This window comes from Prionailurus viverrinus, chromosome F2, assembly GCF_022837055.1.
Source record: "Prionailurus viverrinus isolate Anna chromosome F2, UM_Priviv_1.0, whole genome shotgun sequence".
In the NCBI taxonomy this organism is placed as follows: domain Eukaryota; kingdom Metazoa; phylum Chordata; class Mammalia; order Carnivora; family Felidae; genus Prionailurus; species Prionailurus viverrinus.
This window is the reverse complement of record NC_062578.1, coordinates 5,564,891-5,590,299: the sequence shown is the minus strand read 5'-3', so window position 1 is coordinate 5,590,299 and position 25,409 is coordinate 5,564,891. Positions and strand designations below refer to the sequence as shown.

Below are 25,409 nucleotides of genomic sequence, written 5' to 3'. Positions count from 1 at the left end.
GAGATATTTGAGGGCAGCAATTTTTCACAGTAACTTCTTAGTCAACCTTCAAGTATTTTATTAATTGCTAATTACGTGCCAATCTTTCTAGAAAGTTCTAGCAACTTAAAAATTAATAATTCATAGTTCCTAAACCTCAGGGTTTCATAGACTCAGAGGGGAGACAAGAATTTGTAGTTGTGTGGTATGGAGCAGAGGCAGTAGACGGAGAAGACGGAGAAGTTAGTATTCCCAGAAGTTAGAAGGGGGCTGGTGTCCAAGCTGTTTGAAAAAATGAGTGAGAAATGAACAAGGAGGGAGGAACATTTCCTGGATGAGGAAGCTCACATGGGTAAAGGGGAAAAGGGCCAGGGGTAAGCTGGAGAGATGGGTTGCTACAAAATGAAGAGGCTCTGTTGCTACGTTAAAAAGCTTAAATTGTATCCAATTTGCAAAACAAAACCAGAGAGGCCGGCTAGGAAAGACACCTGACCAACTTGGTCCTGGATGCAGTAAATAACAGAGACCAGTTGAGGGGTGAGTCTAAGTATAAACTGAAGGCCCGAAAAAAAGCATAGGGCACCATCAACAAATGTTTGTGTGTATACCACATATTGGGGAAATAGCTCCCTCTATTAAAAAAGAACTTACCTTTCAGCATGTTAGACAGTGAAAGAATAATCTAGAGGAACTGCAGACATGTTAGGGAAGGATTCCCTGAGAAAGTGACCCTGAAATGGAGACCTGGAGGAAAAACAGGATTTTAAAGATTCGAACTGATTTGAAGTACTTAACGGTGTTTCTCTATAGACTCTGTGTAACCCCTACATACTCCTAAAGACAACCACTCTCTTTTGCCCTCACTATAAATCTATTAAAAGCCCCAGATGTTTATTAAATTAAGAAATAATCATGCAATGAGGACAAGATTAAGCCGCTCACCTCTTTTCCCACTGGGAATATTTGCATCATTTACATCGTTTTATAATTACTTGATAATCTGGAAGAGGACCAAATGAAAGGACAGAGATTTAAGAGCGAAGGGGGAGACACTGCAAAAGGGAAGCAAATTAAAGAGTGAATAATTAAAAAGAAGCGAGCTCTTGAGAAAGCTCAAAGAAAAGTATCAGCACTGTCCATTTCACGCAATAATTTGGAGGCCCCTATTAATCTGTTTGCATTTCGGGGAGAAAAGAGCAGCAGGTGGAAATGAGGCTATAGAGTGTGGACTTCTTATCGGTCAAGCAGCTTGGTAGAAAAGTAATGCTGCATGAGGAAGTTTTGTTGTTTCAATTTACCAAGGAACGGAGAATACAGAGGGTTTTCAACGTCCTCCTCCGGAGGAAAGAAGATGTAACCTGTTGAAACTTACTACTGTGGATATAAGCATCCGTAATTTGTAAGAGTATTGACTCCAGATGCCTGCATATACATAACAAGGCTAATATTATGTATCACTAAGAAACACCACTAAACACATATAAACTTTTAACCTTTATATTCTGGGGCGGATGTAAAACCTTTAAGGTATAAACCAATCACTTCTGGTCCTTTCTTCCAAACTAGGAGAAGATGAGGTCTGAATTGTTTGCTTTCCAAAGAAAGAAGTCAGACAAATAACATTTAAAAACACTTTATTATTTATTTAAGAGATTATCACTGGCATAGTTCAGTGATGTTTTCACATTCCGGGCTGTAGTGTGTGGTATTTGGAGTGACGAGTGTCAGTGACAGCCAAGAGAAGTTCAAGCACCGGTATATTCTTTAGAGGCCTAATGTGTTTTGCTTAACCAATTTTTGGCCAAATCTTCCTCACCACCTAGTTTCTGTGTGCCCGTTACTATGCGGTGACTAATAAAATCAGCGTCTTTCTTCGGTCCTGCCAGTTCCTACCTCCTCCCGAGGCATAAGAACAATTTAACCTCTTAATTTTCACTTCTCAGCTCTATCTTGCTGGGTGTATAAAAAAAAAAATCCAGCTTAAAAAAAAAAATAAAAACGAAACCAATAAAATAATTTGCCAGACAAGATTCTCTCGGGAATGTACAGCAATGTAAACTAAAACACAAAGTGGTTAAAAAAAAAAAAAAGGTAAGAAAACAAAAGCTCTTCTCAAATAAAACTTTCAGATACCGGGTGTGATGGAAACTTAAAAATCCCTCCTGCTTGCCAGTCGTCCAGTCCAATGTTTTGTTTTGTTTCAAATCAGTTTCCACCGTGATAAACGAAGGGTTGCAAACTCTGCTTCCTAACAGTGTTTGCTCCGTTTCGGTGCTCCTGAAAACGGTGGTAATGCTCATTTTTACGTAAACCCAACTCAAGGGCGCTCCGACAGCGACAGCACCTCTCCGCTTTCACTTGTACCAGACATGCCTCGATAGAACAGGAATTTAAAGAGTGTTACATAATCATTCTACGAGTAACTTCTGCTCACCACATTTTAACACCCAAAGCCTCGTAGTTTCGAGCCCTTGCTTGTGGCCGATCTTCCGCACACACTCAGGATCCCCCGGAAATCGTGTCCCCTCGGGAACTCACGCTAACCCACCTGAGAACCAACTCCGTTTACAAAGCTGAAACCTGGGGGTCGTGCCGCTTACACCTTCACCCCAATCGACCAAGCCTTAACTCCTTCTGGTCTCTCGGACATTTTCTTTGGCTTACCTGGTCCGAGAAAGATCGTGCCGCCCCACACTCGAAGTTACCCGAGCCACTTATCAGCTGTTTCAAGTCCCGGCGGTGGGGGTGCGGTGGTGGCAATCTAGCCTGGCCGGGCCACAGCCAGGTACGTCATCCTCTTACAGATCTTGCCCGGTATGCGGACGGGCGACGAGGGCACACAACCTCCGTGGGCCCCGCTCCTCCGCGACAGGTGGAAAGAGATAAGCTGTTTGACCTGGGGCTAATCCAAAATTCGGCGGGGTCCGCCTCAGGCCAACTCGCGGTGGCGAGAAAGGTCAAAATCACCTTGGGGCAGTCCGCGGCCGCACCGCGGCTCGCACCGCCAAAGGGCGCCCCAGCTGCGCCCCCGGGTCAGGAGAGGACAGCAAAGTCGCAGGCCGGCCGACCGCGACTGACGGCGGAGCCGCCCCCCTTTTCCCGGCGGCCTGCCGACTTCCGGACCTGCGCGCGCCTCTCTGCACCGCCCCGGCCGCCCGGCGCGCCCCACCCCCCGCCCACCGTTTCCCGGCGTGCTCCGCGGAGGAAGGGACGGAGTCGACAATAACAAACCCAACCGCGGCGGTGTCCGCGGCCCTGCAGAGCCCTCGGCGCTGCCTTGGGGGGGTCTCCGTATCGCCCCGGCCCCTCGGCTCTGACCGGCCGCGGCCCCCTGCCCCCCGGCCCCTGACCCAGAGCCGAGGGGCCTGACAGCGTCCCCTCTCCGCCCCGACCCCTCCCTCCCGCCCGGAGCTCGGGGCCGCGACCGGCACCTGGGACGCCGGCGGTTGTGTCGGTTGGCGGTGCCCGATGGGCGGTTGGTAGCCGCCGCCGCGGACGAGGCGGCGGCGGAAGATGGTGCCAGGGGCTGCCGGCTCTGCTGCTGCCGCCGGTGGAGGAGGAGGTGCTGCCAGGTAAGTGCTGTCGCCGCCCGGGTCCCCTTCCCCCATCTGGCACCGCGGCCGCGCGGCGAGCCGGGACACAGTGGGCCGGGGACGCCGGGGTCCCCGCCGGGTCGAGCGCCGCCCGCGCGCAGGTGTGTGCGCCCGCGGGCCCGGCGCATCCGGCCGCGGCAGGTGTTGCCCTGGGGCTGCCTCCCCGGCGCGACAGCCCCGGTGGAGACACGCGGTCTGAGTCGAAGCCCCGCTGGGCTGCGGGAGGTGTGGGGCCGACTCGCCCGGTGCGGGCCTGCGTGCGGCTTCCTCGGCCGGGACCGCCCGGGTCCCTCCCTGTGAACGCGTCCCCGGCCGGCCGCGGGCCGAGTTTTCGGGAGTGGCGGAGGGCGAGGGACGCCGACCCCACCGGGAAGCATCCTCGCTTGTGGTCACGGCTGGACTTAGCCCTGAGGCTGTCTGTGACTTGAGAACCCGGGGAGAGGAATTGGGCCGAGGCCGAACGCAGCACACAGCGGGAGGAACGCAGAGATACCTTTGTCCCGACCCCGGAGTGCGAGATCGGTATAAAGTTACTCTTAGGAATGACTCAGCCTCCGCCCGCCCCACTGATAGATTTGGGATGGGGTGTGTTTGCGGATTTCACAACTTCCTTAGTCGAAGCTGGAGAACAACAGGAGAAATGGCAGCTTCTGGGGGGGGGAATGAATAGTTTCTTCCACCGCCTGGTGGATGTACTATGTTTATTGTTTATGGTTTCGTAATCTAGTCTTTTCCATCAGGAACTCTTTAAAGTGCGGTCATACCACGAAGTGCTGTGTGCCTGGATGTCAAGGAAGACTAATGTGCTCACTGTTGATAGAGTCTTGTTACTACAAGTCATTAAGCTAGATAACAATGTTTGCCTCGAGTTCACTGTACGTAGAGCGGTGATTTGGGCCCTATGAAAATATGCCTATTATTTTATTGTATAGTTTCTAGGTTTTTGGGTGCTGATGCTGCTTGTTGATCTGTCCGATGGGTCAGACAGAAGGTAAGCAACTTAGGAGGAGACGATTTTTAATTTACATCAACAAATCCGCTTAATGAAGAGTCACAGAATTATATTTCGATATTTGATACGAATTGGGTCTTTACCATTCGGAGATGATATTACTATGGGAAGCAAAAGTACCTTGAAGATTTTATTTGGGGTTTTTTTTGCTTTGTAAACAGACAGTTGTTAGGGGTGGGAAGATGCTTTTCTTTTTCTGTATTTAGTGTTTTGTAGCAGCAGAGTGTGGCCTTAATGAACACATTTTCTCAGTAACATTCCTGTCTTTTTTTTTTTAATTTTAGTGTTTACATTGTGTTTAAAATCTAGAGTTTTATGGAAGAGATGCTTTATGTTGGTGTTTATGTTGATAAATGTCTGTTGATGGACATTAGATATGGACTCAGACCACTTTTGGCGCATAATTTTCTTTAGTCCATTTTGAATGTTTCATGATAGTCAAATTTAGGATTAATAATTGGCCTAGTTCTGATGGTGTTGGATGACAGGGAAGGCAGTGGAGCAGTACTCTTGTCTCAGAAAATTTTTCTGGCCTTTGCTAACACATACAAATTCAGAATGCATGACACATTGACTTTTAGCAAGTCAGATTCATAAGGTCCTAAAGGGCAGAGGACACAAGACCTTTGTTTTTGAAAAGCCACACTTCTGAACCTAAGTTTTTATCATGGAAGATTAAGAGGAGCTTTTCTTTGGCTTCTGATTTTGAGACTGTCTTTAAATTTTCATGCCTTCAGCAAATGTTTGAGCACCTGCTATATGCTGTCCTTTGCAGATGTGTGTAACTTATAAGTGTTTTTTTAAAAGGGGTATCTAGTAAAATGTTCTTATTTGGATAATACTATTCTCTAACCCCAATTAAGCCTTTTCTTTTGTAGTACAGATAATAGTGGCTCAAGAAACTGAAGTGAAAATCTAGCAGTGCCTTTCTACGCACATTCATTCATGCAGTTATTTACTTACTACAGGTAGACCATCGGACCAGTAATTACAAGGCATACAGGAATGTGTAAGAAATTGTTCTTGCCTTATAATAGAAAATTGGAGTCATGTATAAAACTGATTGTAATATTGTAGCATTATTGGAAATTTGAAAGAAAAGTACTGAAGGAGATTTGGGTTTTTATGGAGTGTAGCGATATTTTTAGAATCGTGATCTGACATGGATAAGTCACTTCCCTTTTCTTTAAAAAGATGTCCTATCCACCTCAACAAATTTTGGCTTGGGACTGATCATGTACCTACTGTGTGCCAGGCACACTGGTGTAAAAGTACTGGGGACTTGGCAGTGAACAAACCAAACCAAATCCTTGTACTCATTCAAGAAAAATACGGAGTAAGAGACGCATGCTGGGAGGGAAAACAAACAGGAGGAGGGGAGTGTCAGGATTGAGGGGTTGAAACTTTGGGTAAAGTGGCCAAGGAAGTCCTCACTGATTGTTAACTTTGAAATGAAGACCCAGGAGAAGCAAGGAAGCTAGCTGTGTGACTATCTGATCTGAGGCAAGAGCATTCTTGGCAGAAGGAATAGTAAATGCAAAGGCTGTGAGTGAGATATTTGGCATACAAAGAAAAAGTGAAAAGGTTACTGAGGGTGGACTGATAGGAATGAGGGGAGGGTGACTCATGACTAGGAGAATGATGGTAGAGAGGGCTCTGTAGATAGTCAGGTTTTTTGGGTAACAGTAAGGAAGCTGTAAAGTGCCGTAATCTTGCATGTGCAAAGGCACGGAGGTTTGTTCCAGTAAACTCAGCAAGGCTAGTACAAGGCAACTTGTACCTAAATTCATGTATGTTTTCAGGAAATGTTAAACCCCTGCAACACAGTTTTAGCTCCTGTAACATGAACAATGAATTAGAAGAACTTTATGTGTAAGCTTTGTGTATAAGATTATAGGAAATGGTGAACTTTGAGAGATGTTGAAGAAGATAAATTGCAAATGCAGCCTGCTTTAAGATGCTGGAATAGACATAATGCTAGAGAAACAGATTGTAGGGTGCTGCATTAAAGATGTACTTACTGTTGTTGATAAAAGTATGTGAATTTTAATTATCACGTTTCTGGTTTGCTTATTATTGTGGCCCTAATAAACCTAATTTGCCTGTAAGTGGACCTCTGTTGTCTGTCTCCTGAGAGGATGGCATTTCTTTCCATCCCTCAATAAAGATGAGGTCCTTTTAAATTACTTTTTCCGAGTAGAGTACTTGAGTACTTTCATGCACCCTTTCTTTCATTGGTCAGTTTCGTCTTCCACAGCTGTTTAGTGAGTACCCTGAGGATTATGGAGGACACCCCACCCTCCCAATCACCCCCATGACTTTGCCCTCTTTTGAATTCTCGTATTTTATTAGCTTGTAATCGTGTTAAAGGATGAAAATAATTATGACTCATTTCCATTTTGTTGTTGTTGTTACTGGTTCGGGACTAAACACATCATTTTTTCCTGCATACTCTACACGTAATAATTGATCAGTAACTATCCAGACTATCTGTTGAAATGTTACTCGAATCAGTACCGTACTGCTAATATATCTATTGTTTTTTTAGGTGCTATTTTGCAAATTCCAGATGTGCACATCCTTTTCTTGAGATTGCTGTGTTTTTACATAGGCTTCCTAGAACAAAGCTAATTCAGTATTTACTGTATATAATTTTGATTGCATTTTCAAACTAAGTATTCTAAAACGAAGCATAGAATTATAACACTTTTGCTATAGACACAATTCTGCGAATATTAAGAGTTTAGAAAACCTGAATTCACATGTACAGGGAGGGTCCCCACTTGGTACTGCCAGCCCTCAGAAATTAGACCAGGCGCAGCCCTGGATGTCATGGCTCAGCTGGTGACACTAATGCAGAAGCAACGGATGTGGCTTCCGTTCTTGGTATGATTTGGAGGCAAGACGGCTATTTTCTAGTAAACTTGACTTAAATTCATTTTAACGGTTTTTTTGAATTCCTGTTAAGCAGAAGCTGTCAAATGACATAGTATGTATAAGAAAAGATGTTCAAACACAATAATACAAAATGAATTTACTTTTTGTGAATAAGACTAATTCAAAATGACAAAACTAATGATATTTTCTATAGGGACTTTTTAAAGACTAATAAGGTTTTCAAATTCAGATTATCAGTAAATCATGCATTTTTACATAATTTTTTATGAGTGGCAGGAGAGCAACATGTTGAATACATTTATGTGTATTGAGGGAAAGATTCCCACATATATTATTCAGTTCAAATAAGTTGTATAGCATTATGAAACACATACATTTTTTTCTCAACACATAGAAAAATCTGAAGGAATATGCCAGACTATTAAAAGTAGTCCTGTTGTCTTCATTCTGTTGGAGCTGTCTGAATTTGAAGTTGCGTATTTACTTGCAGATAAGGCATTCATTTAGGAGGCCTTGAACTTTTATGGAAAAGGTTCTTTTGGGGGGAACGTGAGGAAAATGGCTGACCTACTCTTCTTTTTCTCTTTTTCTTTTCCTCTTGGCAGAGAAAGGGTAGGATCAGATGGAAATAATCTGATTTGGAGGGTTTGAAGTCCAGCTTTCAGTCCCTGGGTAACCCAGACATTCCGTTTGTGGTGAACGTTATTTTCACTGATGCAGCACCTAGTGGTCCCTCCTTGAGGTCAAATTGCAACCTGCAGAATTACAAGTCCGACAAAATTATTTCCGATTCTTGTTCTTTCTCTATGAAACTTTTGGGCCAGTGTGTATAGTTCATCCAAATTTTGTGAATTCTACCAGACCTGAAAGCAGTTTGTGGGTACTTGTAATCCCAGCACCTGGCACAGTCTTGGCTTATGTTGAGTGTTCAACAAATGCAGTGTGAATAATGATTGAATGTGTTCAGTTTGGGATGTCAGAAATTGAGGTTTTTTTCCCCCCTTTGTTTTCCCCATAAGGAAGCTAATCCTAAATTTTGAAAAGTTGACAATAAACTGTAATGACTGACCTAATCATTATCGGTACTCTCTCAAAAGAGGAAATTGTAAATTAATCTCCAGCCGATAAATTGGATAGGTGGTGGTTTTCACGGGTATTGGAGATGCTTTTTTTTTTTTTTTTTTTCTTTCTTCTGGACTTGAGAGTCTAGTTGTAACTCCTATGTATCTGGGAGTGAATTGAATGGAAGCATTTTTTAAGAAAAAGAACTATATCTCAAAGCAAAAAAAAAAAGAAAAATATATCACCCCTTTAAGTCCTCTCATTTATAGCTGACTGTATCCCAGAAGGATCCAGGAAGAACAAATGTCCTTTTGTGATATGAGATTTTTTTTTCTCCGGTATAATTCTACTACCTTACGTAGGTCTGTAAATTCAGAGAGAAAAGAGTTCTTGTGGACCACCTGTGATTAGGGAATACGTCCCAGAAGTGCTATTAGAACCGTGTTTTGGGACCATACTTGGATGAGTAAAATTCAGATGAGCAGAAATTGGGGGAGTTTTATCTGGCAGGGTTATATAAAGTGAGAGAATAGAAGTTTCTTGTCGAGGAGTAGTTAGAGATATTTCTAGAAAGGTAAACTAAGGGCTTAATTATGACGTCTGTGAATACTGGAGTTATAATCGCCACCGTTTTTGCACTGTAATGGAGTCTGAGATACACTCTGTAGAAGGTATCATTTCAGCCCACGGATGGTAAACTGATCATATGGATTATCTGAGCCTCATTTCGAGAGATGGGATTCACATAGAGGTAAATCTGGCTTCAAAGTCTGACAGTTTAATATTAATCTAGCTTTAAGCCAGAGGTGGCAAATTCACACCCTTAAAGGGGCAGACAGATAATGAAATTCAGTGAAACCATACTGGGGGTACTGTACTGTGGTCACAGGAGAGAGAGCTGCAAAGAAACAAGCTACAGAGCGAGGTATGCCATTGATCTGTGACCTGCTGTAGGCAGCTGTGAGGTTCTAGGGAAGGTACTTGAAGGTACAGGAGGCATGCAGCCTGATGGCAGTGGTTGTGACTGGTGGGAGTGCTCAGGGAGGCTTGGGGTGGGAAGGCAGTGGGAAGAGTTTCTAGGCTCTAAAATAAGGGGTGTGTCCTTGGAAAATGAAGGGTTGGATTCTGAAGGAAAAACGGATAGGATTTAGATAGAAATAACTGAAGTTCTGAGCAGCAGGGGAAATATAAGGGCTTTTTTTGACAAAAGAAGTTAGGGAGTAAATAGTTGTAAAGGAAAAGCACTGAAATGAAATGTGGGCATGTCGGGTTTGCAGCAAACAATATGATTGCTAACGGCTGATATTTAGCATCAGCTGAGGGTTAGTCCTGTGCCCCGAGGCAGAGGTCTGGGTTAAACGGTAACTGATGATGTGTGTATTGCACTCCAGTTTGCATAACTCTTCCGTTTATGTGTAGATTCTTTACATTTTCACAACAACCCTGTGAGATAGGGAGTTTTTTTGTAATCAAACTAATTTAAGTTTGGGGGTGCCTGGCTGGCCCAGTTGGTGGAGCATGTAACTCTTGATCTTCGTGTTATGAGTTCGAGCCTTATATTGGGGGTAGAGCTTACTTAACACTAGAAACTCGAAAAAAACCAGTTGGTTTGATGAGGTTAGTCAGGGTCACACACAGTCGATCGAGGGAATAAGACTTAAAAATAGGCTTCTGAGGGCCACCTGGGTGGCTCAGTCTGTTAAGTGTCCGACTTCGGCTCAGGTTCGTGATCTCGCGGTTTGTGGGTTCAAGCCCCGCATCGGGCTCTGTGCTGTCAGCTCAGAGCCTGGAGCCTGCTTTGGATTCTCTGTCTCCCTCTGTCTCTCTGCTCCTGTCCCACTTGTACTCTGTCTCTCTATCTCTCTCAAAAATAAATAATAAAAACATTTAAAAACTTTTAAAAATAGCTTTTCTGGTTCCAAATCTCATGTTCTTTTCACAGTTCTGTTCTCCCTCTTACACGGACGTAAAGATAGCAGTTGGAGAACTAAATATGAATGACCAATTAGGGAAGATTTTTAAGTTTTTATTTTAATTTCAGTTAGCATACAGTGTTACTAGTTTTAGGGGTCCACTGTAGTGATTCAACACTTCATGTATCATCCAGTGTTCATTACCGCAAGTGCACCCCTTAATCCCCATTTGGGCCCCCCCCCCCCCAACTCTCTCCCCTCTGGTAACCATCAGTTTATTCTCTAAAGTTGAGTCAGTTTCTTGGTTTGCTTCTTTTTTCCCCTTTGCTCATTGGTTTTGTTTCTTAAATTCCACATATGAGTGAAATCATACAGTATTTGTCTTTCTCTGACTTATTTTCTCAGCATTGTACTCTCTAGCTCCATCCATGTCATTGCAAATGGCAGGATTTCATTCTTTTTCACGGCTGAATAATATTCTTGTGTGTGTGTGTGTGTGTGTGTGTGTGTGTGTGTGTACACCACATCGTCTTTATCCATTCATCATTGGACATTGACTTATGCTGTTTCCATAATTTGCCTATTGTAAATAATGCTGCTGTAAACAGAGGGATGCTTGTGTCCCTTGTGTTTTTATATTTTGGGGATAAATACCCAGTAGTGCAATTGCTGAATCATAGGATAGTTCTATTTTTAACTTTTGAGGAACCGCTCTGCTCTTTTCCATTGTGGCCACACCAGTTTGCATCCCTACCGACAGTGCAAGAGTGCTCCTTTTTCCCCACATGCTTGTCCACATTTGTTGTTCCTGAGTTTAGCCATTCTGACAGGTGGGAGGTAGTATCTCATTGTAGTCTTGATTTGCATTTCCCTGATGGTAAGTGGTGATGAGTATCTTTTCGCGAGTCTCTTGGCCATCTATATGTCTTTGGAGAAATGTCTGTTCGTGTCTTCTGCCCACTTTTTAATTGGTGTTGAATTTTATAGTTCTTTATGTATTTTGGATATTAACCCTTTATCAGATATGTCATTTGCAAATATCTTCTATTCCGTAGGTTGCCTTTTAGTTCTGTTGGTTGTTACCTTCACCGTGCAGAAGCTTTTTATTTTGATATAGCCCAATAGTTTATTTTTGGTTTGGTTTTCTTTGCTTCAGGAGACATATCTAGAAAAAAAGTTGCTATAGGCCACACTTTTTCAATGTTTGTGTATACACATACTCCGTCAGCATTAGTTAATACGATAAAAATAAAATCTGCCTACTGACTCACATGATACGTACTGTAACTAACTTTTCTTACTGGATAATAAATATATCAGTAATCAATATGTATAGAGCTAACGTTTTTAAATATCTAAATGATGTCACATAATATAGCTGCACCGTAATTTATTTGATCAATCATGATTGATAGTTTTCTGAATTTTCATTGTTAAAGATTTCATTGGATATATACCTTTGTACACTTGTCTTTTTGCTTTCAATATATTTCCAGCGGTAGAATTGCTGGTTTGTACATCTTAATACATAATTTATATTTTCGTATTGCCAGATTAAATCTTATAAGTTGTACCCATTTTCATTCTTGTCAAAACTGCCAGTGTGCTTGTTATAACAAGAGTCCACACTCTTCATTTTAGTCATTAGAAGTAACCTGAAAGGTAAAAACTGGTGGCATTTCAGATAGACTTTATTTTTCGGTATGTGTGGATAGCCGTTTGTCATAGTACTGTTGCTTACACAATGTTTCCTTTCCCCCAATTTGAAATTATAATGTTTATCTCTGTGTATATGAAGATGCATTTGAATCTGTTCTGTTCCATATGTTATCTATTATATGGGCCAGGCTCCTGGTTTTAATTACTGTTAGAGTATGTTTGACATGTTTTGATAAATGCTCTTTCCTTCAGGGTCTCTCTCTCCCCTCACCCCCCCCCCCCATATATATATATGTGTATGTATGTAAGTATATATAATAGGCACTTAGTAGTTATTTTCTCAATGGACAGAAACTAAAGACGTTGTTTAGGGAAAAGACCACATAATAACTTTAAGAAAATCTTGTGTCAATTACTGAGTTACTAACCTGTTGCTTTTAGTTTAACATTGCTTTGGGTTAGCTTTTGTCATACAAAGTATGACTTCATTTTATAAAAATTAAGTTTATACAGAAAACGAGCATTGTGCCAAATTTTAGAAAATCTTGACTATTTGGTGAAAAGTAGTACTGTGTTATGTACTGGGCTTAAATTTTATGTCATATAAAGTTAATTTCCTTTTTTTTAAAGTTTATTTTGAGAGAGAGAGCATGATGTGCACGTGAGCGCACACAGGGGAGGGGCAAAGAGAGGGAGAGAGAGAATCCCACGCAGGCTCCTCACTGTCAGTGCAGAGCCTGACATGGGGCTCGAACCCACAAATTGTGACATCGTGACCGGAACCTAAGTCAGGAGTCAGATGCTTAACCAACTGAGCCCCTCAGGTGCCCGCTCCTAAAGTAAAATTCTGTTTCAGCGACAGTTGACTTATATACTGGCACTTTACCATTGCTTGTAAGAGTTTAGTTCTGGATCGTTTAGATGTAATCCACTTAGAAATTTGGTAGATTTTATATGAGTTAAGGGAAAATGTGCTTATGAGCAATCCCAACTTTGTAAGTTGATAAAAGGGTTAGATCTTTTTTATTTTAAATGTTTGTTTTTTATTTAGAGAATGAGCAAGGGAGGGGCAGAGAGAGAGAGAGGGAGAGAGAGAATCCCAAGCAGGCTCCTCTCTGTCAGCACAGAGCCTGATGCAGGGCTTGAGCTCATGAACCCATGAGATCATGACCTGAGCCGAAATGAAGAGTCAGTTACGACTGAGCCATCCAGGCCACCCCAGCGTTAGCCGTTCTTAATGATTGATTTCTTCAAGGAAGTTAGTGAGTTGCTAAGCTTATCCTCTTTAACATTTTAGTAGATGTGGTCAAGGAGGCTAAATCATTGGTCAATTTCACATACCCTTTTTTGGGTATTTTTTGGAATGGCATCACCTTTATGTGGACTCTCGCCTATCTCATTCTTTTCTAGAACTTTTGCCTGCCTCTCTGTAGTGTTACATATTGCATTGCACTGTCACGTTCACTTTATGTAACTCAGCTCCTTGAAAGGAGAGCTGATGCTTCTTTTTTTTAATCTTTAGAGACTGGCTCACTAAGTAAGTTAGAAATGAGTTTAATGTACATTTGACTATCTGGCATTTTATAAAAACATGGAGGAATTAGCCAGTATACCCTTTTCAGTTTTTAGGTGAGGAAACAGATCTGGTGAAGGTTCTTAAGGTCACAGAAGGAAAAATGTGAATCTAGTATAAAACCCAGATCTTTTTAACTTCTGTTCCAGTATTGTTTTAGGATGAATTCTGTTCATTTTCAAGATGACCAAAGATGTGCTTGATTACTAATGCCCCTTTTTGCTGAATGTGTTAACAATTACGTACCAAGGAGCAAATTCAGCTTTGGATATCTTATTTTGATTGCAAGAAAATAAGAATATGTACATTAGACACTCTTATAAATAAAATACTCCAGTGGATTCTCTTTGAGCCATTTTGTATTTCTGATTTCACGGTTTTGGTTCTTGCTCTAGTCCTTCTCCAGAGCCTTGGCCTCATTTATTGACTGTCCAGTGTCTAGTAGTTTAGGTAGTGAGTGTGTGGTTTTTTTTAAGTTTTTTATTTTTAAACATTTATTTATTTTCGAGAGCCACAGAGCACGAGTGGGGGAGGGGCAGAGAGAGGGAGACACAGAATCCAAAGCAGGCTCCAGGCTCTGAGCTGTCAGCACAGAGCCCGACGTGGGGCTCAAACACATGAACTGCGATATCGTGACCTGAGCCGAAGTCGGCTGCTTAACCGACTGAGCCACCCAGGTGCCCCTGAGTGTGTTATCTTGAAGAGCGATTTAAGGCATGGCCAACTTTTCTCTAGCCATTTACAATACGGTTTTGGGAATGTAAGACATTTGGCACGTGGGGAAAAATGTAGAGCAAGATGTTTATTTATGTTCTGGATACCAACACTATTATTTGATTAGTTAAAATTTCAAGTGTGGGTCTGGGGCGCCTGGGTGGCTCAGTCGGTTGAGTGTGCGACTTCGGCTCAGGTCATGATCTCGTGGTTTGTGAGTTCGAGCCCCATATCGGGCTCTGTGCTGACAGCTCGGAGCCTGGAGCCTGCTTTGGATTCTGTGTCCCACCCCCCACCCCACCCCCGCCGCCCCTCCCCTCCTCGCACTTTCTCTCTCTCTCCCTGCCTCTCAAAAATAAATAAACGTTAAAAAAATTTCAAGTGTGGGTTTTAAGTGCCTAAGGAAGATTGTTGGCAGCCAGTAGATTGGTGGAGAATTTGTGACACAGGATGTTTGTGACTTCATGGTTACAAAATGGATGCAGTGAGATGACATGAAGGACCAAGGCTTATTCATCTCTCATCAGGAGATGGGTTTCTGTGGTGTGGAGCTTCATGTCATGAGGCACAGAAAGGCAGTCTTGGGTTGTTTACTCCAAGGAGTGTAGAGAGTTGAGTAGATGTTAGGAAGCATTTTTAGTTGGGGAGAAGTAAAGTGACATTAAACTAAGACCTAAGATTATTTAGTTGGTTGTGTCCTCCAGGATGGATTTGAGATGAAATCTACCGGTTAGAAGGAGCTCAGTTAGGTTATTGTCAGAGCTCGGGCACGTAGGAGGAAGCACTGGATGGGAATAAGGGGAAGAAGGAAGTGCACAGACCAAGCAGTCTGGTCACACAGATGGCATCTTAATTATCTCGTGAACCCAAAGAGGTCAGTAGGAGCGACACTTCAGTAGAGGAAGTTCTGTTTAAGGTAGGGTTGATTATTATTATATTGTGTTTGGTTTTTAATTAAAGAGCCTTGGGATACCTTGGCTCTGAGGAAACGACCAAAAGCTAGTTGGTTGAGGTCTTTCTCAGTTAACTGTTTGATCTCTGTTTTGTTGGGTACTTCCTGCAAGGGGTATGCTAAGGGTACTTTTCCTCACGAGAGCTTATTCACTCAGTAGATGCCCTTGAGTACTCTCTGTTGTGTTTCAAGAGTGACTTCCTGTTCCTAGGTAACACTTTGGAGTATGTAATGTGCACTTGGCATTGTGCTAAATATTAAGCTCATTGCGTAGATAATTTTACTTGTTTTCCACAAAGCTTTACGAGACAGGTATTGTTAACATTCCCATTTGACACATTAGCAGATGGAAATCCAGCTGTGTGGTGACAGGGGGCCCCTGGGTGGCTCAGTCGGTTAAGCGTCTGACTTGGTTTCAGCTCAGGCCACGGTCTGTGGTTTGTGGGATCGAGTTCTGTGTCAGGCTCTGTGCTGACAGTGCAGAGCCTGCTTGAGATTCTCTCTCCTCCCCCTCCCCCCCCCCCCCCCGCACCCCTTTGCTCCTCCCCTGCACTCGCATGGACACGTGCTCTCTCTCTCAAAATAAACATAAAAAAAAGAGAGATTCAATTTTGTCTGGTTCTCTAAATAGATAGTTTCAACCCTGTACATAAACTGTATCTTACAGACTCTTGCATAGGTGGGCACCTTGGGTATCATCAAGGTCAGATTTTTTCTCATTGCAATGTTAGGTCCAGGGAAACTGTTAACTCAAAAGTAAATTTTATTTTTCATGTCTGTGGTGATTTTTGCTGAAGAATTAAGGCTGAGAGTAAGAAAGCTCTGCATATCCTTTATATTGTATATTGATTAGATGTTGATATAAAACAGAAGTTTGATTTTTATATTTCTGTATATACATGCTTACTTATAGGAAGTTGTGATTTTCATTGACTGAAATTATTGTTCACAAAGTCCATACATGTATACACGATTTGCATATCCTCATGTTCATGCACTAGCTGCAAATACGATCTGCTGAGATTTGATATGCTGGGTCCAGACTTATTTAACAAGTTGACAAGTCTCTTTGAGAAATTATGGGAAAGAAAATTTCTCAGCTCTGTTTTACCACAGTGAAAAGCTGCTTTTAGAAAGTGTTTCAACAACTCACTATCAACATGAGAAAATATGACCAATAGATGTGGGGGGAAGTTAAATTTTTGTCCAGCATGGAAGGTGGGAAGTGTAGGACACAGAGTTTCTCACATGCACGTAGCCCTTTGTTAGGCACTGTTAGGGGTGAGGTTTCAGAGCAGACAAGGTTCTTTACAGCAGCCTTTTATAGGATGTGCTTGCTTTAGTGAATAAGTCCTAGCATTGCCCAAAAAAGCAAAAATGAAGCCATCCAACCAAAATACAGAAAAAACAGATTATTGAGCCACACTTTTAGCTGTATCATTTTTCTTCTTTTGTAGGGATGAGGAACATCTGAACTGCTCTGTAAATTTTATTCTTGTATGTTTACATTTACTTATTACAGAAATTAACACAAAAAGGCAGAGTATTGAGCCACACGTAAACATCATTTTGCGTCCATCATTTTGTGTCTGTAGTTATCTCATGGCCAGTCTTGTTTCAGTTACGGGCCACGCAGGCCCTCCCCTCTCCCCGCCATTTCCCCTTCTCTTACAATTTTAGTCTTATTAATTTTGAAGAACAGATATGCCCACAATAGCCCAGCAAGGAAAATGTTTTCTGTCCTTTTGAGATGAGAAAACTGAATCTTAGGGCATGTACGTTACTTAACTCGCTCAGCTTGTAAATGGCAGAGTAAGAATTTAAATCAGGTGCGTTAAAGTCTTCCTACATAAAAGTCCATTATTTTTCCCTCACGTTAGGTCACATGATAACCGGGAAGGTGAGGTATTCTGGCAGCAGCTAATTGTTTAACTAGATTTTTACTCATTCCAATACAGAGGTACTTATTTTTACTGTCTTGGTGTATTTTCTCTGTCATCATTTTTCCTTTATTCTTTTTGCGCATTGTAATTCTGTTGCATGTACTGTATTCGTTCAACATCGTAACCTTGTTAAATATTATTGTATATCCTATTTTACCATGTGAATAGTTGAGTAGGCAAGTATTTTTAAAAGTATTCACAAGTAATGAAGTGTTTTGTATATACTTCAACTATACCTCAGATTATTTCTGTACGATGATTTTTACGATACAATTACTAGGTGAAGAGAAATGTGTGTTTATAAGACTTACCTACCTACTCCATGAACACCAATTGCTTTTCCAGCGAGATCATAATTATAGTAGATTCCCACCTGTAATGTGAACGTTGATTATGATTGTCAAAATGCTTGTGGTATTTTTTGTACTGTCTTATGGAAATCTGCAAACATATACAAAAGTAGCGAGAATATATGTTTGTTAAGTTTTTATTTTAATTCCAGTTGGCTACCGTACAGTCTTAGTGTGCAATATAGTGATCCAACACGTCCATCCGTCACCGGGCGCTGGTCATCACAGGTGCACTCCTTCATCCCCATCACCTATTTCACCCATCCCCCCACCTCTTCCCCTCTGGTAACCATCTGTTTGTTCTACATAGAGAGAATATTATAGGGAATTTCTGAACTGTCCCATCTCATTTGCTTTAATAGTTACCGGCATTTTGCTGATCTTATCTGTCCTTCTGCCCAACTGACTTTTCCCTCTCTCTCCCGCTTCCTGACTTTGTTTTTGCTAGACTGTTTTAAAACATCTCAAATACTATTTTACATATTAAGTTTTCAGAATTCGTTATTTCATAACTGAAATGCCATTATCATCCTGCAAAGGAATGGGAATTCTTCAATATGATCTATACCTAATCCATCTTTAGATTTCTACACTTCAAAAATGTTTTTTTGATGATAGTTTGATTCAGAATCCAAACACATCCACATGTTACATTTGATTATTATGCCTTTTACGTCTCTTTTAATAAGTAGTAGTATTCTTCCTCTCTTTTTGAAGCCATTTGTTAATCTAGCTCATTGTTCTGTAGAATGTTTATTTCTCCGAATTTAGCTGATTGTTTTTCTTACAGTATTTTTCTTTTCTCTCTGTCTCCCATGTTACCTGTAAATTGGTAACCGTAGGTAGAGGTAGAGTCTAATAAATCTGGATTTGTGTTTTTCGGGGGAGGTGGGTGAGAATATTTTCTAGGTATACTTCCGGTTGAAACACCTAGAGACACGAGTCTAGCGTTGTGACAAGCGATGGGTGTGTTCGTGTTTGTCGGCTTAGTTTATCTGCCAGATTTCTTCTCCTTATTTTAGCGTGTCTTGATGTCTAGATCCATCATTTCATTGTCAAATTGTTATTTTCCATACTCTGTCTGTAGTAATAGCTTTTCTATAAAAGGTGTTTCTTTATCATTGGTTACCCTGAAGTATGATTTATGTAGGAAAGAGAGGATAAATGCTTAAATCCTTTCCATTTTTAGTTTCAGAATGAGTTGCTACTGTAAGTCACTGAGGATTTGTCCTTCCTTTTCTGTATCATTGTGAACGTGAACATTTATGGGCTTTATGCTAAGTGTTTATTCTTTTGATGCGCAAACTGCCCCATCTTAGTCATGGAAGCCCCTTCAGGCTGATTTCTTTGCCCTTTTGACATGGTCTTTCTTATTAGTATTTGATAGCTTCTTTGCTGTATGAACATGTCTGTGTTCTAGGCTTAGGTGTTAGTACATTTCCTACTTTAGACCTTTGGACTTCGCCAAAGGTTCCTTTTAGAAACCACAACATGGGCGTACGATGATTCTAGTCGACTCTAGAGTTAGAAGGTCCACCTCCACAAGACTGCTCTCACTTTGGATACTGGCCACCTGTTGGGTGGTGTCCAGGCCCGCCCTCACTTCAGGTCAGCTGACTACAAATTCGGGTCCCCACAACCACCTTCTGGCTCGAGAATTCCCTAGAGTGGATCACAGACTTTGGGGAAAATGCTATACTATTTATGGTTTCATGTAGTGAAAGGATACAAATTAAAATGAAAAGCAGGCAAGGGAAGAGTACATAGAGCAGCGTGTGGAAGAGAGCGGAGCTCTGGTTGCCCTTCCCCATGGTAGGGGACAGCATTCCTTTCTCTTAGCCAGAGGGGGTGACACTACCTAGAGTAATGCTCACCCCGAGAGCTTACCTGGGCCTTTGGTGTCCAGAGTTTTTATTGGGCCCTATCACCTTTACAAGGCGGCTGACTTCACTCTCTGGCTCTTCCTGGAGGCCCAGCTAATGTCCTTTGGTCTCCATTTTTTCTGGAGATGGGAGCCGATACCGTGTGTCCTACCAGCCCTGTCGTAAATCCCGTCGTTAGACTCTTCTAAAACCTGCGGACAAAGACACTCCTATCAAGCAGGACATTCCAGAGACCTGCAGTTCCCCTCCTTGTAGCCAGGGTTCAAGGCCAGACCTCTCTTTGGACAAGATTGATTCTTTACTACACAAGACAGTGTGGGCACTTCGTGCTCTAGGGTTGTCACTGCCTCTATTTCAGGGGGCTGTGCAGTGTGTGTTTTGTGCAAAGAGACATTTTTGGGTCGAACGTTTCTAAAGTCCTTTCTTTTTGCATTGTATTTCTTCCCTTAGATTAAAAATCTAGGGATCTTAGGCTGGAACTCTTGTTTGGTGGGTGAAGATCTCTTTGAGATTTGTATTTCTTTGATTACTGAAGAGGTTTCATGTATTTTCCTCACTGGTTAACTGTTTCAGTAACTTTCTCTTGCACTATTTATTGTGGATTTTTGCGGTTTTCTTACTAATTAATAGGAACTCCTTTAAAAAAAAAACCAAAGCCATTAACCCTTAAGCACTCGTTGTAACACTGTCCCACGCGCCAGTTTTGAGGAGAAAGATCACGTCCTTTGATACTCAAATGGTGAAGCAGGTAACGGAAAGATTCATCCTTTTTTTTGGACTTCACGCTTCCCCAAAGTCAGAAAATGAATGATCACTGTGACCTGCCCAGAGTCCTGTCATCTGTTAGAAAGCAAGCCAGGAAATTGGGCCTGTCTCCTGGAGGGCTTCCTGTTTGCTCTTGCTGCTGTCATTTCCATGCGGTGTTACTGTTGCACCCAGCGTGTCTCCCGCGAGGCTTCAGCTCTTGGCTGTTTGGTGCCTGGTGATAAGCCGGGGTGTGCAAGCTCTCGCTGAGCTGGCCGCAGTTGCTCAAGGCTTAGAGCAGAAGCCGCCAAACTTTTTCTGTAAAGGATCAGATAAGTATTTAGGCCTTGCTGGTGAAGAGGCAAGATCAAGGCTATTAAGTAGGTGTTTACATCACGAGAGAAAAAACTCCTGCCTTGCCCTGTCCCGTGTGTCCAGAATGGGCCATCCAGGGTGCTGGGCACGCTTTGTGTTCAGTTGCCATCGGTTGAAGCTTTTTTTTCTGGACACACGGGGGCCACCTGAGGGATAGGGGCCTGGCAGGCTGGGGGTAGAGGCCAGTCGGTAAGTTTTACTCTCTGTCCAGAGGCTCCCAGATCCTGAGGTGCCCTTCTTCCTGAAGGTGCGGCAGGAGGCCAGGTGACCTGGGGCTCCCATTCCAGGACTGGTTTCACTCCTTGCCGCCAGCGGAAGCTGCAGAGTCCCTGACGTGGCGGTGGCCCCAGTGTGTACCCTGAGTAGCGAACACAGCACTGGGAGTGGAGGTGGGTCTTTGCAACTCCACCTGTCCCTTGGAACGGTACCCCCACAGCCTGTGTGGGCTGCAGAGCAAAGGAGGCCACTGGCAGCATTTTCACTCGCCCGTGTTCTTCTTGGCTACCATGGACAGGTTCTTCTGTGTACATCCCTTTATCTGTGAAGTTTTCGGAGAAGCCCATCGTGCAAAGATGACCCACAGTATGGAAGAATTTCCAGTCTTTGCGGCGTGCAGGGAACCGTGTTATCTGTGTACCCAAGGGAATCTTGTTCTCCCATAACCTGGGTGCACACCAGTTCTTGGATGGTGACTTTTCATTTGAAAACGTTACCGTGTTAAATTTTGACGTGTTCTGCCATCCCACCCCCCTTACTTAATTTTAGAATTTTTTTCTATTATATTTAGGAAAATGAAGACTTTTTTTTAATGTTTATTTATTTTTGAGAGAGAGAGAGAATGTGAGCAGGGGGAGAGGCAGAGAGAGAGGGAGACACAGAATCCGAAGCAGGCTCCTGGCTCTGAGCTGTCCGCACAGAGCCCGACGTGGGCCTCAAACCCACTGACTGAGATCATAACCTCCTGAGCCACCCAGGCACCCTTAGGAAAATGAAGACTTAAAACTGGTTGTAGAAAGTGATAGAATTGTTGAGTGTGTGAGGGGGGGTGAGTATTGGGATTTGTAAAGGAACAATAAAATAGCAAGTCATGGGATGTGCTTCCTAGATGTTTTAGCAGCACGTCCATGTTCTCCTTTCCTTCTTGATCCCGCCATCGATTTGAACTCTGGTTGTTTTTGTTACGTGACTTTGAGAGATGAGTTAACTTTTTTTAGAATCCACAGTTTTGTTATTGAGTTGATGGGGATAACACCAACCCTTCTCACAGTAGAAATTGTGAGGATATGTAGCTGGTATAGGTCTTCAGTTCATGTTTCCAATCAGCGGTAGTTATTGCTAAGTCAACAATATCCGTATCATTAAAGAATAAAACATAGAAGAGTGCAAGCATATGTTTTGGAATTGTTTTTAAATACAAATAATTGCATTTTTGTAGCTATTCTTTTTGAAAGTAGATGGAGTTTGTGTAGATATAAAATTTTCATGTTGCCCAGTAGGATGTAGGCTTCATGAGAGTAGGCGATTTTATCGTATTGTTTGCTCTTTAACATCTGAAGCGAAGAAAATGCCTCGGGTATACTATATTCTCAGGTGAAATTTTTATTGAATTAATGTTGTAAACTGAGGTGGGTTCAGACTCTTGGATCTCATATTTATTAAGTTTCTACCTTTAGGCAAGTCGAGTAATCTCTGAATCTGTTTCCTCACCTTCAAAAGAAAACAGTAATAATACGGATATCTTCTGTTACGAAAACTAAGGGAAACGTTGCATATAAAACTACTGAGCATAATGGCTGGCATATAACGAACCACTCAGTAAGTGTTAGTGATGCTTATTTTATGTGCCGTGTACTTAGGACGTATGAAGTGAATAAGGAAGATTTTGTGGTCATGGAAGCTGTTAGCCTGGGTTGTTTTGTTTTGCTGTTCCCTTTTTTATTTTATGTTTCTGGTTTTGTTTTCTTTTTAATTTCAATTTTAGTTTACTTGACACAGAGTGTTTTATTAGTTTCAGGTGTATCATGTAGTAATTCAACAATTCTACACATTACTCAGTGCTCATCATAAGGGAACTCTTAATCCTTTACCTGTTTATTTCACCCGTCCCTCCGCCCTCTTCCCCTCTGGTAACCATCAGTTTCTTCTCATAAAAAGTCTGTTTTTTTGTTTGTTTATTTTTTTCCTTGTTCGCTTGTTTTGTTTCTTACATTCTATATATGAGCGAGATCATATGGTATTTTTCTTTCTCTGAATGACTTATTTCACTTATAAAGATACCCTCTAGAGCTATCTGTGTCGTTGCCTAGATCTATCTGTGTTGTTGCAGATGGCAGGATTTCACTCTTTTGTGACTGTGTGTGTGTGTACATCATCTTTATCCATTCATCTATGAGTGGGCACTCAGGCTGCTTTCATAACTTGGCTATTGTAAATAATGCTGCAGTAAACATAGGGGTGCACATATCTTTTCCAATTAGTCTTTTTATATTCTTTGGGTAAATACCCAGTAGTGGAATTACTGGATCATATGGTAGTTCTATTTTTACTTTTTTGAGGAGCCTCCATGCTGTTTTCCACAGTGGCTGTGCTAGTTTGCATTCCCACCAACTGCAGGAGGATTCCTTTTTCTCCACATCCTCGCCAGCACTTGTTGTTTCTTGTGTTGTTGATTTTAGCCATTCTGACAGGTATGAGGTAATATCTCATTGCGGTTTTGATTTGTGTTTCCCTGATGATGAGTGATGTGGAGCATCTTTTCATGTATCTGCTGGCCATCTTGTAGGTCTGGAGAAATACATGTTCATGTCTTTTTTTTTTTTTTTTTTTTTTTTTTTAATTGGATCATTTGGGGTTTTTTGGTGTTGAGTTATAGAAGTTCTTTATGTATTTTGGATATTTACCACTTGTCACACATGTCATTCACAAATATCTTCCCCTGTTCAGTAGCTCGTCTTAGTTTTCTTGACTATTTCTGTTGCCATGCAGACACTGTTTATTTTGATGTAGTCCCAATAGTTTATTTTTGCTTTTGTTTCCCTTGCCTCAGGAGACATACCTAGAAATAAGTTGCTATAGTTGATGTCAGACAAATGGGTGCCTGTGCTCTCTTCTAGGATTTTTAAGGTTTCAGGTCTCACATTTAGGTCTTAATCCAGTTTGAGTTTATTTTTGCGTATGGTGTGAAGAAAGTGGTCCAAGTTTCATTGTTTTGCATGTAGCTGTCCAGTTTCCCCAACACCGTTTGTTGAAGAGACTGTCTTTCCCACTGCATATTCTTGCCTCCTTTGTTGAAGATTAATTGATCATATAATTGTGGGTTTATTTCTGAGCTCTCTGTTCGGTTCTCTTGATCTGCGTGTCTCTTTTTGTGCCAGGACCATACTGTTTAGGTTACTGTAGCTTTGTAGCATATCTTGAAATCTGGGATTGTGATCCCTCCGGTTTTGTTCTTTTTTTCAGGGTTGCTTTGGCTGTTTGGGGTCTTTTGTGGTTCCATACAAATTGCAGGATTGCCAGTAGGCTGACATCGATTCAGAGAACACTGGGGTGGTAAGACCATGGAGCAGTTATGATTCATTTTACTACTTAGATTTTTCTCTTATGCTTTCTAGCCTACATCCTGGGTGGTAGTTGGCAATAAATGAGGATTTAGAGAGTGAAGCCTCAGAAGGAGGCCTCTCGTCAAAGTCGCCAGTTCAAGGGCTTTAAATAATACGTAATGGAGGAAGACATTGGGTGTTCTATCAGGTAGGTCCGGAGGTGCTTCTCAAATGATTGTCATTGCCATCACTTAGGACTGTTAGAAATGAGCTAAATGACAAAAGACAAGTAGTGTTATCCAGTCTGCCTGTACAGTGGAGCAAAAGCATAGCCTAGGTCTGGGGCCACAGCAATCAAAACTCTCCTTGAAATCCTTGAAATCGTCTTACGTTATTCATGAATTATGCATATAGACTGATTCTCACATACGCTTTGTGTAGCTGTTTTTGTAAGCATTGTTAACGATTGTGCTTTTTAGGTTGAGCTGTTACTCAGGGTGAGCACCAGGTGAAGAGATTGGTGTTCCTTCAAAGGCACATAGTAGCTGCTGTATTTATCAGAGTTTCCCTTATTTACTGTAAGGATGACGGAATAGGAGAATGGCACTAGGACATCTTTACAGTAATTTCTAAAGCCTCTGATGGGCAGTATTATACCTAGATCATGAAAAGAAAAAGATGGATGAAGTATTCCAGATTGAAGGAGATTAAATAGATTTAACGATTAAATACAGTATATTATCCCGAATTGGATCCTAGATTGAGGGGGAAGACTGGTATCATTGGGGCAATAATTTGAGTATGGACTGTGGATTAGATAAGAATATGGCATCTATGTTAAATTTCATGATTTGATGAGTGAACTCTGGTCATGTATGAGAAAATTCTTGCTGTTAGGATGTATGCATCCTGAAATATCTATGAAGAATGAGCCACTCTGTCTGCAGGTTACTCTTAGATAGTTCAGAAAAATACGTCTTGTGCGTATGTATTTATGTGTATATGTTTATTTGTATAAATATACGTGTATCTATAGAGAGAGGTGGGGGAGGGAGGGAGGGGGGCAGGCATGGAGCATTAAGTGGCCCAAATGATAAAGCAAATGGAGCACAATGTACCGAGTTGGTAACACTGGGTAAAGGGTGCAAGGGAGTTTCTTGTACTATTTCTGTAACTTTTCACTGAGTGTGAAGTTATACCAAAACAAAAAAGGTAAACAA

At 42.0% G+C, this 25,409-nt stretch overlaps 1 protein-coding gene and 1 long non-coding RNA gene across 5 annotated transcripts in view; one reads left to right on the top strand and one right to left on the bottom strand.

Moving 5' to 3' along the window:
- Positions 1 to 1,596: 1,596 nt before the first annotated feature.
- On the bottom strand, positions 1,597 to 3,096 carry LOC125156767 (uncharacterized). The gene is made up of 2 exons (XR_007148763.1): positions 2,644 to 3,096; positions 1,597 to 2,352 (listed from the first exon to the last, which is right to left on the bottom strand). It is a non-coding gene; the product is annotated as an uncharacterized LOC125156767 (long non-coding RNA).
- A 76-nt stretch (positions 3,097 to 3,172) lies between these two features.
- RB1CC1 (RB1 inducible coiled-coil 1) overlaps positions 3,173 to 25,409 on the top strand; it is a 92,314-nt gene continuing 70,077 nt past the window's right edge. For all 4 annotated transcript variants that reach the window (XM_047842998.1, XM_047842996.1, XM_047842997.1 and 1 more), the window contains exon 1: positions 3,173 to 3,551. The gene's annotated coding sequence lies outside the window, so the exon portion shown is untranslated. The remainder of the gene's footprint in view (positions 3,552 to 25,409) is intronic.